The sequence below is a fragment of the Triticum aestivum genome, chromosome 3A (genome assembly GCF_018294505.1).
Source record: "Triticum aestivum cultivar Chinese Spring chromosome 3A, IWGSC CS RefSeq v2.1, whole genome shotgun sequence".
Taxonomy (NCBI): Eukaryota; Viridiplantae; Streptophyta; class Magnoliopsida; order Poales; family Poaceae; genus Triticum; species Triticum aestivum.
This window is the reverse complement of record NC_057800.1, coordinates 557,279,063-557,294,291: the sequence shown is the minus strand read 5'-3', so window position 1 is coordinate 557,294,291 and position 15,229 is coordinate 557,279,063.

Sequence of the window (15,229 nt, the reverse complement as noted above, 5' to 3'; positions counted from 1 at the left end):
CCCGGCAAATCAAGGAGGTAATAAACGTAAGGCTGATGAATTTTTGGCTAACACCAATGCACAGGGCAACAATCAACAACGCAAGGGTAGGCAACCCCCTCGGTCAGGCAGGTCAAGTCCCACCCTTGAGCAACTATTGAATGAACCTTGTCCAAGACACGACACCCGGGAGAAGCCAGCCACCCATCTGTGGAAGGACTGTACAATCATGAAGGCATTTAAAAATTCAAACACATTTAATGGAAGTCACGGGCCTGGTGGCGGTTCAGGCGGAGGCGGCTTTCATGGACCGGGCACCGGTTCAGGTGGATGCGGCTTTCACGGTCATGGCCATACAGGGAACCAGGGAGGTTATAATCCACAACCCGGCCAAGGTAATCAGCAGCAACAGTCCGAATATCAGAGCAACCCAAAACAGTTGAATAGTGGGCAGTACCATGTATTTACCACTAGTTTATGCAAGAGGGACCAGAAGCTTGATAAGAGGGCTGTCAATGCCGTTGAGCCGGCGATTCCACGTTATTTGAGATGGTCGGAACAACCTATTGTGTGGAGTAGAGAAGATCATCCTCCCCGGGTTGATAATCCGGGTCACTTAGCCTTGGTAGTAGCACCTCGGGTTGGTGGATATAAATTCACTAAAGTGCTCATGGATGGAGGCAGTAGCATCAACATCCTCTACTATGAGACATTCCGTCGGATGGGGTTGATTGATAAGAGTCTTAAGCAATCTAACACTGTTTTTCACGGTATTGTGTATGGCAAGTCGGCATACCCAGTTGGTAAGATTGAACTGGAAGTAGCCTTTGGGGATGAATATGATTCCAGGGCTGAGAAGTTAACTTTTGAGGTGGTTAAGATCAAAAGCCCATATCATGCTTTGTTTGGACGGTCGACTTACACCAAGTTCATGGCTCGGCCGTGTTATGTATATCTCTAGCTCAAGATGCCGGGTTATAAAGGCACCATTACAGTACATGGAAGACGGAAAATAACCCTGGAGTTTGAAGAAGGAGATGCCGCTTATGCTGAGTCTGTTTGTGCAACAGAGGAATTAAAGTTTATAAAGATAATGTTGACCCGGTAGACATGACGTCTTTAAAGAAGCCAACTACGGAGCATGAACCGGTGTTAAAATTCAAGTCAGCTGATGACACCAAAACATTCAATTTTGTGCCTGGCGACTCATCCAAGCAGTTCATCATCAGTGCCAACTTGGATCCAAAATAGGAAAGCGCGCTCGTCGATTTCATCCGTGAGAACCGGGACATCTTTGCATGGAAACCTTCTGACATGCCGGGAGTCCCGAGAGAACTCGCTGAGCACACTCTTAATATTGATCCGAAGTTTAAGTTGGTCAGGCAGTTTCTCCGACGGTTTAACGAGGAAAGGTGCAAGGCCATTGGAGAAAAGGTGGCCCAGCTCTTGGCGGCCGGGTTCATCATTGAAGTTTTTCACCCGGAGTGGTTGGCTAACCCGATGCTTGTACTCAAGAAGAATGGCACCTAGCGTATGTGTGTGGATTACACCGATTTGAACAAAGCTTGTCCAGCTGACCCTTTTGCTCTCCCTCGTATTGATCAGATCATTTATGCTACGGCGAGTTGCGAGCGTTTGAGTTTTTTGGGTGCATACTCAGGTTATCATCCGATCAAGATGACAGTTAAGGACCAGGAGAAAACAACTTTCATCACTCCGTTTGGAGCCTTCTGCTATGTGTCTATGCCTTTGGGGCTTAAAAGTGCCCAAGCGACTTATCAACGGTGTGTACAGAATTGCCTTCACAATCAGATTGGGCGTAATGTTCATGCTTATGTGGATGATATAGTGGTGAAATCCAGAGAAGAGGAAACCTTGGTAACAGATCTGAAGGAGACGTTTGATAACCTCCGGGTCTACAAGATGATGCTCAACCCGGCCAAGTGTGTTTTTGGAGTCCCGGCTAGCAAGCTCTTGGGTTTTTTGGTGTCTAACAGCGGTATTGAAGCTAACCCGGAGAAAATTAAGGCAATCACCTCCCTGGCCAAACCGGTGTGCATCAATGACGTTCAACGGCTGGCGGGTCGCGTTGCTACTTTAAGCCGGTTCATAAGCCGGTTAGGGGAGAAGGTGATGCCTTTGTATTAGATGATGAAAAAGACGGATGACTTTGTTTGGAGTGATGCTGCAAACTCGGCTTTTGAGGATCTGAAGAAACAGCTTACTGAGCCGCCGGTTCTTGCTGCTCGAGTTGAGAAAGAGCCTCTATTATTATATGTAGCTGCTAACTCACGAGCTGTTAGTGTGGCCATTGTGGTGTAGCGCAAGGAGGCTGGCAAGGAACATCCGGTTCAACGGCCGGTTTATTATGTCAGTGAGGTGCTGATTGAATCTAAACAAAGATATCCACATTGGCAGAAGCTCGTGTATGGGGTGTTCATGGCAAGCCGGAATCTCAAACATTACTTTCAGGGTCACCCAATCATTGTGGTTAGCTCTTCTCCTTTGGGAGACATCATTCAAAATAGAGAATCTACTGGATGAGTCGACAAGTGGGCCATTAAACTTGGGTCTCATGGGTTGAAGTATGTGCCACGTACTGCGATCAAGTCTCAAGCGTTGGTTGACTATATTAATGACTGGACAGAGATGCAGATGCCAGAGGAGAAACCAGACAACACATATTGGACGATTCACTTTGATGGGTCTAATAGTTGGAAGGCTCGGGGCTGGAGTTGTTTTAACTTCCCCTCGAGGTGAAAAGTTTTGTTATGTGTTGCGATTGATGTTTCCTTGTACTAACAATGCAACAGAATATGAAGCCTTGCTCCATGGTCTTTGAATGGCTAAAGAAATGAGTCTGAGCCGGGTCCAGTGTCTTGGCGATTTAGATTTGGTGGCTCAACAGGTGTCAGGCAAGTGGGATTCCAAGGATCCTCTCATGGCGGCTTATCATCGTGAAGTCGACGCTGTTGCAGGACATTTTAAGGGTTATCAAGTGGAACACATTGACCGTAGAAAGAATGAAGCGGCCGATGCGTTAAGCCGGTTGGGATCTCAGTGTAAGCCGGTGCCACCTAACACCTTTTTGGATGTTTTGCATAACCCGTCTATTAAGTTACCTACAGAGGAAGATTTGGCCGTTCCTAACCCAGAGGCATAGTTGGTGGTGGCTCTTCACGTCATCCTAGATTGAACAGTACCGTTCTTGTCTTACATGACCCGGGGCGAGTTGCCAGAGGATGAGACCCTGGCCCGACGGATAACACCACGGTCCAAGTCAATGACGATTTCTGACGGAGAGTTATACCATCACAGCGTCACTGGAGTGTTTCAGCGGTGTGTGTCTCCTGAAGAAGGCCAAGAAATACTTCATGAGATCCATGAAGGGGATTGTGGTCATCACGCCAGGTCAAAATCTCTTGTGGCAAAAGCTTTTCGTCATGGTTTTTACTGGTTGATGGCTCACGCTGATGCAGAGGATCTGGTCAATAGGTCTGATGGATGTTAAAAATTTGCACGACGAGCGCACGTGTCGGCTCAAGAGTTGCGGATGATTCCAATCACTTGGCCGTTTGCAGTCTGGGGGCTTGACATGGTTGGACCTTTCAAAAGGTCTAAGGATAAAAAGACACATCTTTTAGTGGCAGTTGACAAATTCACAAAATGGGTTGAGGAAGAGCCAGTGAGTAAGTGTGATGTAGCCACGGCGGTTCAGTTCATGAAAAAGGTGATCTTTTGCTTTGGTTTTCCACATAGCATTATCACTGACAATGGCGCTAACTTATCCCAAGGGGCTATGGAGGAGTTTTGTCAGCGTGAGCATATCCGGCTTGATTTTTATTCTGTAGCTCACCCTCAATCCAATGGTCAGGCTGAGAGAGCAAACCAGGAAATCTTAAAAAGGTCTCAACCCCCGGCTTATGGTTCCCTTACAATGGACGCCAGGTTGTTGGGTGGAGGAGTTACCCTCAGTGCTATGGAGTATCAACACCACTCCTAACAGGTCTACAGGTTATACACCTTTCTTCATGGTTTATGGAGCGGAAGCAGTGCTGCCTAGCGACATCCGTCATGACTCGCCTCGTGTGGCGGCTTACGTTGAAGCTAATAACGAACAAGCCCGACAGGATGCACTTGAATTGTTAGATGAGGAGAGAGACCTAGCAGCGGCTCGATTAGCAATTTATCAACAGGACCTGCGCCGTTATCACAGCCGCCGGGTTAAGTCCAGGACTTTTCAAGAAGGTAACCTGGTGCTCCGGCTCATCCAGGATCTGTCAGATGCACACAAGCTATCCCCGCCTTGGGAAGGTCCCTTTGTGGTCAGCAAGAACTTAAACAATGGGTCATATTACCTCATTGACGTTCGAGAGCACAAAGACTCACGTAAGTCGGAGGAGGAGACCCGCCGGCCATGGAAAACATTGCTCAACTTCGGCCATACTACACCTGAGCTACCGGCTCTCGTCATGTACATACTTTGAAGTTGTATATACTATGATAAGTAATAAAGCAGGACCTCTATCCTTTTTCTCTTCAAAGGTTATATATCTTTACTATTTTTTATTAAGGAGCTGATCATATTTGAATTTAGCTTAACCTTTCTGGTCCGGCTTATGATCGTATTCAAATCTAGTTGTAAACCTCATGATCACTTGGGGGCTTCCTGTTCAAACATAGGTCATATTCGAACCAAAGAGAACATAGCTGTTGTAACCCTCTTGATCGGCTCAAAGCCAAACTCACTAGGGGGCCTCTTGATTGTATCCGAATCATAGCTTAACACCTCTTGGGCCCGACTTGGATCGTATTCAAATCAGGGTCGTTAAAAACCTCTCAGGGTCATTTGGGGGCTTCCTGTTCAATCATAGGTCGTATTCAAACCAAAGAGAACATAGCTATCGGTACCCTCTTGATCGGTGCAACGCCAAAGCCACTAGGGGCTATATGATCGTATTCGAATCTTAGCTTAACCCCTTTGGTCCGGTTTACTGATCGTATTCGAATTAGAAACCCCCAACTTTCAGTTACAAAGTTAATTTATATTGTTTGCAAACTGCTATTTGCCTTACTGGTTTTTATCGTCTCAATTTTAAACGATCAACATGGTCTTTTTACCGGCTTGACTATTTGACAATAAGCCGCCAAGGCATGATGGTCATCAGGCATGAAGAAGCATTGACTTCTCAAAAAAGGACTGGGTCATGTGAACCGGTGATCCAGATGCAAAAAACATATACATGTATGACTGTTATTGAGAAACGGTTATTTCTGTGTTAGTCAAAGGTTGTTTCAACCTTGTTTCTTCTCACGTCTGGTTCTGTTTTTCTACTATGATAAAATCATTGGTCATGTACCAGGTGTTCTGACCCGTTCAGTGCTAAACCGCCAAGCCAGTTTTTTCCTTTTCTATAGGAATAGAGCCATAATATTACAGAGATAACCATAAATGTGACTCATATATTGACATCAGGAAGCAAAGAGTCACACACGACATCTTATGCACGATGGCATAGGAAAAATATGTAGTTGTTCAAGCTAAATCTATTACAGGGCTTTAAAGAGCCCACAAATATGGTTCTCACTCTTCCCTCGCCGGTTCACCTCCTTCTGTTAATTGGAAGCTGGGATTGGACCAGTCAAAGCCGTTCACGGCAATGAACTCTGCTTCACCATCAATCAGGCCAACCGGATCAACTTCTGGAGCAAACGTATGTTGACAAACTGGTGGGATAAGGTCTGTCACCTTGTAAGAGGGAGTCGCCATCTTCTTATTCTCCAAATCAAAACTCGACTGATATTTGTCAAAGTTGGTCTCATCTCCAAGAACGGTAGCTTGAGGTTGAACTCCCCTCGCAAGCGACGAAGTCATCCTTCTCAAATAGAGACCCGTCTTCCTTCACGGTGGGATACCCCCTAGCTACATCCGCTGGGTCTAGATCTGGCACCCAGGCTTTGGAGCGGCTTAGGGCAGTCAAGGCCCCGACTCTGGCATAGGATCGTTTGACTTCTTGAAACTTGGCAGGTAAGATTGACAATTTTTTCAAGACATCGTTGAGCCGATTGGGTCCTTGGTTGGCAGGAGAGATAGCAGCAAGTGCTCATTGAGCGCCCATGTACAATTGCTCCACCAAGGTATAAATCGCCTTCAATTTGGTCACACTATCTTGGCTCAGATTTTTGCTGCGTGGACCTACGAGTATTAAACTAAGGCTCAGCGGCGGCTTATATTTCGGGTCAAAAGAAGGTATAAAAGATCAGTACAAATGTCTTACCAAAGATGGCGGAAACCATTTGAGACACCCGGTTCTTTAAGTCGGTCAGCTCCGTGGTAACCTCCTCAAGAGCCACTTCACCTTTTTTGGCGTGTTGTGTCAGCAGCGTCTTTTCTTCAGCCCAGGCTTTCTTTTTGGCAGTCAAGCTGGTTTTCAATTTTTCTGTCTCAGCAAGATTCAATTGAAGTTTAGAATCAGCAGACTTGATTTCTGCCTCTTGATCGCCAGCTGGGTCTTTGCATCAGTTAATTGGGAACCCAATTTAGATAGGGCTTTCTACAAAACATACACAGGTGTGACAAGGCTTAAACTAAAGTTCAAAATTCAAGTCTCAAGTACTTTGCACTGCAATACCACTTGACACTTGGGGGCTAATGTCTGCCAAAATAATTTCTTATGTCTCTAATATATTTCAAGTCCCAAGTACCTTACAAAGTAACAGCACTTGGCACTTGGGGGCTAATGCATGATATTCAGAAAGTCTCCCAAGATTAAGCCGGATTACAATATTTGTTGGGTTCGGCAAAAGACAGCTATGAAAATTAAAGTACCGGTTCCTTTATGGTAAATTGAGCCGGCACTTGGGGACTACAGGTGAAGTTTACACTATTTTATTGGACTTTTGAAAAACTTAGAGAAAAAATATCCATCTATATCATAAAGTCTCCAGATCATTCAGGATCATCATCTAAAGACTTGGGGGCTGGCAGAGTATAAGTAAACCGGAGAACATACCTCATATTTCAGCTGAAGTTGCTTGACCATCTCAATCTCTGATTCATGGCTGGAATGAACATTGCTGAGATAGCCGGACAATATGTCATTAGCATTCAGATGACTATAGCACTACAAAAAAATACACTTCCGTGATGATACATGTTTGTCACAGTAGGTCTCTTTTTTGTCATGCATGTACATCCATGACAAATTTATGACAGAATCAAGATAGTCATACCTGTGCGGTCATAGAAGTGTTCCATGACATTACCAAAATTATCATCACGGAAGTGTCCACTTCCATGACGATAAATTGCGCGTCACAGAAGTGCTTTCGTCAAGGGTGACCGACACGTGGCATCCACCATAATGGAACGTCGTTAAGCTATCGGGTCGGGTTTGGGATCCGATAACCCATTAATAGCCCCGACCAATGGGGATTTTCCACGTGTAAAATTAGCATTGGCTAGAGGAAACACGTGTCGGCTCATCGTCGAGATAGATGTCATCCACTCACTGGACAGAAGGTGCCTATGATACGTCAACACGTGGCACGGCCCAACAAGTTTAAATGGGCCAGCCCAACTAAAGGCCCACAAGATTTTGCAGACCATAATGGGCCGGCCTAGCTAAAGGCCCACGAGATTTTGCGGACCATAATGGGCTGGCCCAGCTAAAGGCCCACAAGATTTCATGGGCCATAATGGGTCGGCCCAGGTAAAGGCCCACAAGATTTTTGTGTGCCATAATAGGCCGGCCCAGGTAAAGGCCCACAAAATTCTTGCGGATCATAATGGGATGGCCCATCTAAAGGCCCACGAGATTTCGCCGACATTAATGGGCCAACCAGCTGTAGGCCCACAAGATTTTGAGGACCTTAGTAAGCCGGCCCATTAACTGGCTGCCATGTTTTGGGCCAAATGACGGCCCATATTTGATACGGTCTATTAATGGCCTGCCACGCTCCGGGCCTAATAGTGGCCCATATGAGATCCGACCCGTTAAAAGCCTACCACGTTCTGGGCCAAATTACGGCCCAGATCAGGTCTGGCCCTTTAAGAGGTTTTGGGCCTAATTATGGCCCATATCAGATTCGGCCCGTCAACTGGACACTATGCTTTTGGGCCCACTTGCTAAAGGCCCACTTAGTAATTTGGCATGATATTAGTTTTGGCCTATTAAGGGCTTGTTTAACATTTTGGCCCTATATTAATTTCATCCTGTTAAAAGCCCGTCATATAGTTGGGCCTAACTACGGCCCGGTTTGCATCTGGCCTGCTCGCAGCCGATATCTGATTAGACCAAACAAGGACCGAGACAATTTTTCGGCCTGTTAAAAGCCCATGATTTGATTTGCACAATCATGGGCCGGGGTTCATTTCGGGCTGCTGCCGGCCCGTGAGCTGATTGGCACGTTTCAGGCCCAACCTACATCGTGATTGCATGACGGCCCGATTATGTACCGTAATTTTATGGTTTGGCCGGTTTACTGCGAAGACAGGATATATATACAGTAAAATAACTGCAGCATCGTGAATAAGAAAAAACCTATACTATAACGAAATTATGGCATATTACATCCACTGGGCATCAAAGTTCTCCACTATGATAATAAAGCACAAGCAGACAGCAGATTACATACACTAGGCATCAAAGATCGCCACCAGTGCAAATAAACACGCCGACAAAATAATATACAAAACCCACAGCACTTCAATAGAGTTCATGAAAGGTTGGCCCTGCTGGGGAGTTGCAGCGCAAGCAGCTGAGCAAGATGATGAGACTGTGCTTGTTCAACACTTATATCTTCCTCACTCTGAAAGATAAACAAGCAGACAGATGACAGGTTTTGCACATAAAAGTATCAGTGCTAACAATTTATCACATTTCTTACTGACGAATAAAGTGACACAGTTTAAATTTGCATTAACACAATATGGTATTGTTCAGGTCAAGACATGGCAGGAAATGACATTGTAAAGGAGTAGGCAGCTTCACGACACCACTGGATTACAAATCAAGAACTCATAAGTATCAATGGTTAGTGTGCTGTCAATTTATACCATTTCAGATTGACAAATAAAGAGACGGTTTAAATAATAGTAGAATGATATGACATTTTTCATAGTTAAGACATTGCAAAATATGATATTGTGCTGTAGTGGGTAGGTTCACCACACCACTGGATTACAGATGAAGAACAGAAGCATACATGAAGTGCAAAAGAAGATGACTTGCTCTGTATAGTTTAATTTACATGGTATGAAGAAGGAACTTGGTTGTACAACTGAAAACTTAAATTGAGAAAGGACGAACTTTTGTTTATGAACTACATATAATAAACTTTAAACAAGCAATTTGATGCAAACACCAAAATTAAACAGCTGTTGCAGTCATGCCTAACCAAATATATACAACAAAGTTTGAAGGCTTGAGATGGACAAACTTACATTATTGGTGAAGACATGCTCTATAAAGGCCTTGTCCATGCTGATGGGGGGGGGGGCAATTCAAGAAGTTTACCACAGAATCTTCTTCAAAAGCATTGCCTTTATTCTACATTTTGTTAAGAGTAAATATAGATGTGATAATATACGAAAAAATGGAGAATATTTAAGATAAGATGAAGAGTGATGCTACATAACCAAGTAGCTATAAATGTAAGTGCAGCGATACAGGCAAAAGGTACAGCCAAGAGCAATGCACAGCTAAAATTCTTCAGTACCAACCTTATGGTAAGAGTAAATATAGATCTGATGTGTAGAAAATGGAGGGCGAAGGAAAATAAGCTACAGAGTGATGGTACATGAACAACTACCTGTCATTATAAGTACACTGATAAAGGACAACTTGTACTTACAAGAACAATGCAGAGCTAAAAAAACATTGGCATTGGATATATTCTACACTAATGTAACCATTCATATAGATCAGATAATTTGGAGCGAACAATTGATAAGCAAGCTATCATGCATAGTGCTGTCACATAATGAACCAGGTATGTATGCAAGTACAGTGATACAGGACAACAAGTACTAACAAGAGCAAAGCAGCGGGCAGCATATTTGCGATATCCTGTCGTTCTTGTCAAACCAGAATTGTTCTTCGAGTAGATTTCCTGCAAAAAAGATCCGTAAGGCACATGCAGAAAAGTAGAAGTTCAAATTGCCATGTGATTTCATAGACAGTACCTCATCCTGGGAACGAGACCAGTGCATAACAAGGTTTTTCCATTCAATGTCTTCTAAATTTAGCATAGGAGACTTCACCAGAAATTCGTTTATAGACTTGCCATCAAAGTGTGATTTCCTCAGGTAACACCGATACTGCTGCAATGCTTCATTGAAAAGCACAAGCAAGCTTTGCTCGTCATGACTATCCAGATTGACCCTCACCTAGTTACAACAATGTAATGTAAATCACTGATGTGTTTAATCAGCATAAAACAGGAAAATAATAGCCATGAATAATAGCACTTACACGTAAGTTGGACAGGAAGATGTGAAAATGGTGTTTGTCTTCACAATAATCTTCCCATGATGGGAATATATGCACGTAGTCCCTAACAACATTGAAAGCATTGTCTTTTAAACTGGGAATAAATGGAATGGGGTTCCAATCTGTAGGAATTGGCCGTTTCTGCAGTTGGGATAGGTCTTCGGCCGGTGGACTTGTTGTACTTTTTGCTGGAGTGGGATTTTTCTGTGGTACAGCTGGTGCTATGGCAAATGAAATCGGTATACCTTTTGCTAGAGTGCAGGTCCTGTGTGGTGGGGCTAGTGGTGTGGCCAGTGAAGTATGGGTACAGTCTGCTGGAGTCGGTCCTACGTTTTCTGTCACTGGTTGTACAGCCAATATAAGTGGGATGCTGTCTGATTTCTCCGGCACCACCACGTTTTTCAAGGACTTTGCTGGTGCTCCTTCAGGTTCGGCAATCACCCTCTTCCTTTTTGATGTCTGATGCACAAGAACTATATTTGAGTGAAAAAACATGGTATGATGACAGATGGAATATGTATTGATAATGGATGGGCATGACATCTCGACATATATGATATGTAAACTAAGAAGATGGTGGTGCAACAAAGTAGAAGAAATGCAAGACAACATATGCAAGATACCCGCAATCAATAAAACATTGCCAAATTAGAACAGGAACCTTGATGGGTGAACAAGACATGCCATCTGCCTTTGACTCCTCGAGGTTAGAATAGTCATTAGGATGATATTCTGAACAAGAATCAACGGGTGGGGAGCATATGAGTTTCATTGCATCTAGAATGTCACTCAATGCCTTGGTGCCAATTTTGTAAGTCATCGCAGTGTTTAGCTTCAAGAGTGGACTGCTGCTAGTGCGACACAAAGCAGCTACATAGATCATAGTGTAGATATAACGGGAAAACCATAAGCATCAGAGTAAAATCAGCAAAGTGGAACTTGCTGGAATATATGTGCTAGTATTGCCAGTACGGCTAGAAAGGCTTCGGATACCAGCTCTCTTCAAGTGAAGGTGCGGTACTATTAATATCAATGTAACTCTCAAAGGCGACACAGCTCCCCGCATTTCATTGCTATTCTTATGGGATTCAAGTGGGCAGTCCACTACAAATCATATTCCTATGTTTACAAGATCCTACGAATCAAAGAGGCTCAAAGTGTCCATCACAACCGACCGTATAGACCTCTACACTGCAAATGTCCCTGCTCATCTTCAGTACAAGGAACATACTGTACTACTATCATACTCCCTCCGTTCCAAAATATAAGTCTTGGTAGAGATTTCCACTATGGATCACATACAGATGTATCCAGGTACATTTTAGAGTGTAGATTCACTCATTTTGCTCCATATGTAGTCCATGGTGGAATCTATACAAAGACTTCTATTTAGCAACGGAGAGAGTACATATTAAAGAAGAACGGGAGAGGAACATGGTAAAGAAGAGCAAGCAGATTTTGGATAATAAAATGTTGGTTGCACAGTGCCCACACATGATGAACCAGAGCGCATTAAGAATGCAACTCCTAGCTGTCTCTCGACCATTTTAGGCGGTTGGATGAAGATCCTGCGTCTCCTAACCCTTCTTCTTCCTCGTCTCTGATTCTTCCCATACAGAACACCGCACGGGCCGCCGGCCAGACCACCGGCCCCCATCGCCTGTGTTTCTCCACCACCCCCACCCCCACCCCACCCCCACCCCAACCCCCACCCGCGTCGAGTTTTCTTCGTTCGGCGAGGCCCCACAACCACCCGAGCCCCTTCGATCGCACCGGCGAACTCCGGCGAGCTCTGAAAAATCGACTGACCCAATTTTGAAATTTAGTCTACTGTGATTTAACTAGTGTGGAATATAAAAGGGGAAAACCATAAGCATTGCGAGTATGGTGTTGAGCATGCCATGGCGGATCTGAAGGTGCAAACTGGACAAAGGCAACTTCACAACCAAGACAAGAAATCAGAGTAAAGCAGTGGCGATCTATTTTCTTCCTGCGATAAATAAGTTGAGCAGATACGAAAGAGTACCGCCTCTGGTGCAGCGCCATGTAGGCATCTGCTGAGAATTTGATGGTGCTGCGGTAGCGATGGATGTCGGCAGCGTGGAAGCAGATCTAGGAGGGTAGACGGTGGCGGCGGGGTGCGGTGGATGAGACGGTCGTAGGAGCGGCGCCGGCAAGGTGGACGACGGCGGGGATGAAGCGAGAGGACGGGATGCAAGGATCCCGGTCCGAAGCCGTGGATGAGAGAGGTCGATCTCTTGTAATGGACGGCGGTGTCGGGGTATCAGCTCCGGCATGGTGGAGGAGGACGCTGGTGGATGGGGTGGCGGACGGAGGAGGGTGGGGTGGAGAGGGTGTTTTGGCGCCCATGGAGTACGAATGGGGAAAAGGGAGGTAGAGAGGAAGGGGGGAACCATGTATTCAGGGCGCGCTTGTCTCAAATGCGAGGAAATTTACAAACTTAGCCCCCATTTCAAATTTCTACTACATCGCAACAACACTAGTCGGTTGGGGATAGGACGGTAATCTTGCATACACTGAATATTTGCCGACGAGAGTTTGTTTTTGGCGCCCACCGTGTATGAATATGAATCGGGGAGGGAGTCGATTTCGGCCGAGGACACACTGTGTTTTGGCGCCCACCGTGTATGAATCCAGGTGAGAGGCGGTTACGTCACGTTTGGGTGAAATTACAAACCTACCCCTATAGAAATCTATAGAAATCCAGCATATAGGCTTTGCGTGGCAGGGATAGGCAGGAGTGATTTCCATCTCGCAGATTTTGGTTCCGGGCGGTTACTGCGACTTTCCCCGCTTTGTTCAAATTTTGCAGAGTGCACGTTTACCGTGCCAACTCAATTCGAATCCCGTTTGTATTCTATTTTTTCGGGCGGGATCCATTTTCAATTGGAATTACACTCTATATACATCATTTTTTATATATACTATCAAAAGCACAACACCATTTATACATAAATATGGTTTACAAATGGCATGATCTCAGATTCATAAGGTTGTATCCATCAATTTGGATTTTCAAATATTTGAAACCACTTTATGTTGAAATCCAATGTATGCATTCCTCGCTAACTGTCTCCAATTAATGTGTGTTTCATGCGGGTTTTTTTTACTTCTCAAACATGTATAATGTGTTTCACACACGCAACACATAGTGTAATCCCGTTTAGACATTAATTGCATATAAACCATGCATTGTTTGTAATTGAAGAATCTATGGATCACCAATATTGAAAAACTATATAACATTACACGTGTGCCCAAATTCAAATGAATTTGCATGTTTGATACACCAATTTGCATTATGATATTATCGATGTCGTGATCTCCAGTTTAAATATTTGAATCCCCTTTAATCCAGATATTCGTCTCATATAGCTATCACTCATGCTTATATAGGACTATCTCTCTGGACCTATACGCGTTCATCGTCTCTCAGGTATCTCTCGTGCTACCTGTATGTCGACAATGATCTTTTATCTTCGTAACACACTGACGGTACTCTCTCCCTCGACCTTCATCACTCTATCTCTCTCTAAGTATATCTCGCTCCCTGCTATGTGTCTCTAACTATGATTCTCCATGTGGAATCTCTTTCTCTCACACAAACACAAAACTTTGTCTCCCGGGGTCTCATTTCTCTCTACTATTCCCATGTGTGCCACTCGCACACCCCTCATACAGAGATGTCTTTCGCTCCTTAGATATGAGAACCTACGACTCTTCCTCATCAATATCTCTTTCTCACACACAAACACAAACTCTGTCTCCCAGGGTCTCATATTTCTCCATTGTTCTCTTGTATGTCGCTCACACACACCCTCCCTCCCTAGAGATATCTTGCGTTCCCTCGTATGTCTCTCTAGCTATCACTCTCGTTGTGAAATATCTTTCTCTCTCGCAGACACAAAACTCCGTCTCTCTGGATCTCATTTCTCTCTGATATCTGTTTGTATGTGACTCACATGCACCCTCTCTCTATCTCTCTCACACTCACACACATAACCCAGCCTTCTGATCCACTCGACTCCTATCTCTAACGCACACTAGCTAGCATCTTTATCTTTCTATTTATCTGTTTCTCCATCAACCTTCTTTCTCGCCCTCACTCTTGATTCCTATCACGCACACTACATATGTTTCTCTCTACATGCAGTCAAGTGCCCTCTCACACACATATATAACTGCACCCTTTGAACCACCCGACGGTCATCTCCAACACGCAAACTAGCGGATGTCCCTCTAGCTAGCATCTCCATCTCTGTATCTATCTGTAGTTTCTCCGTCAACATTTCTTTCTCGCATGGAGTCTTGCTTCCTATCACCCACACTATATATGTCTCTCCATACATATGCATTTATAGGTTGGTCTCTTTTGCACAATCATTGCGCCTCACTCCCTCTGCTCGCCATAGATGCATGCTCCAGCCCACGCCACTATCTCTTAAAGACAAAAACACATGCTCAATTGCCGGGACTTCTTCCATGCATTCTCACATGCATGCATATTGTCATACCAATCCGTCTCTCCCATGTCGTTGATCTTATGACTTATGTCTTCTTTCTTTTATCTCGATCATGCGCGCGCACACACACATCCCACGTATACATGTATACCTCTCACACATGCACGTTCAAGGTCTCTATGTCTCGATACGTAGTTAATTACCCTCAATCCTAACTCCACATCGAATTGTTCTCCTCTTTTGTGCACATAACTTCCGCCTGGATGGGTAAAA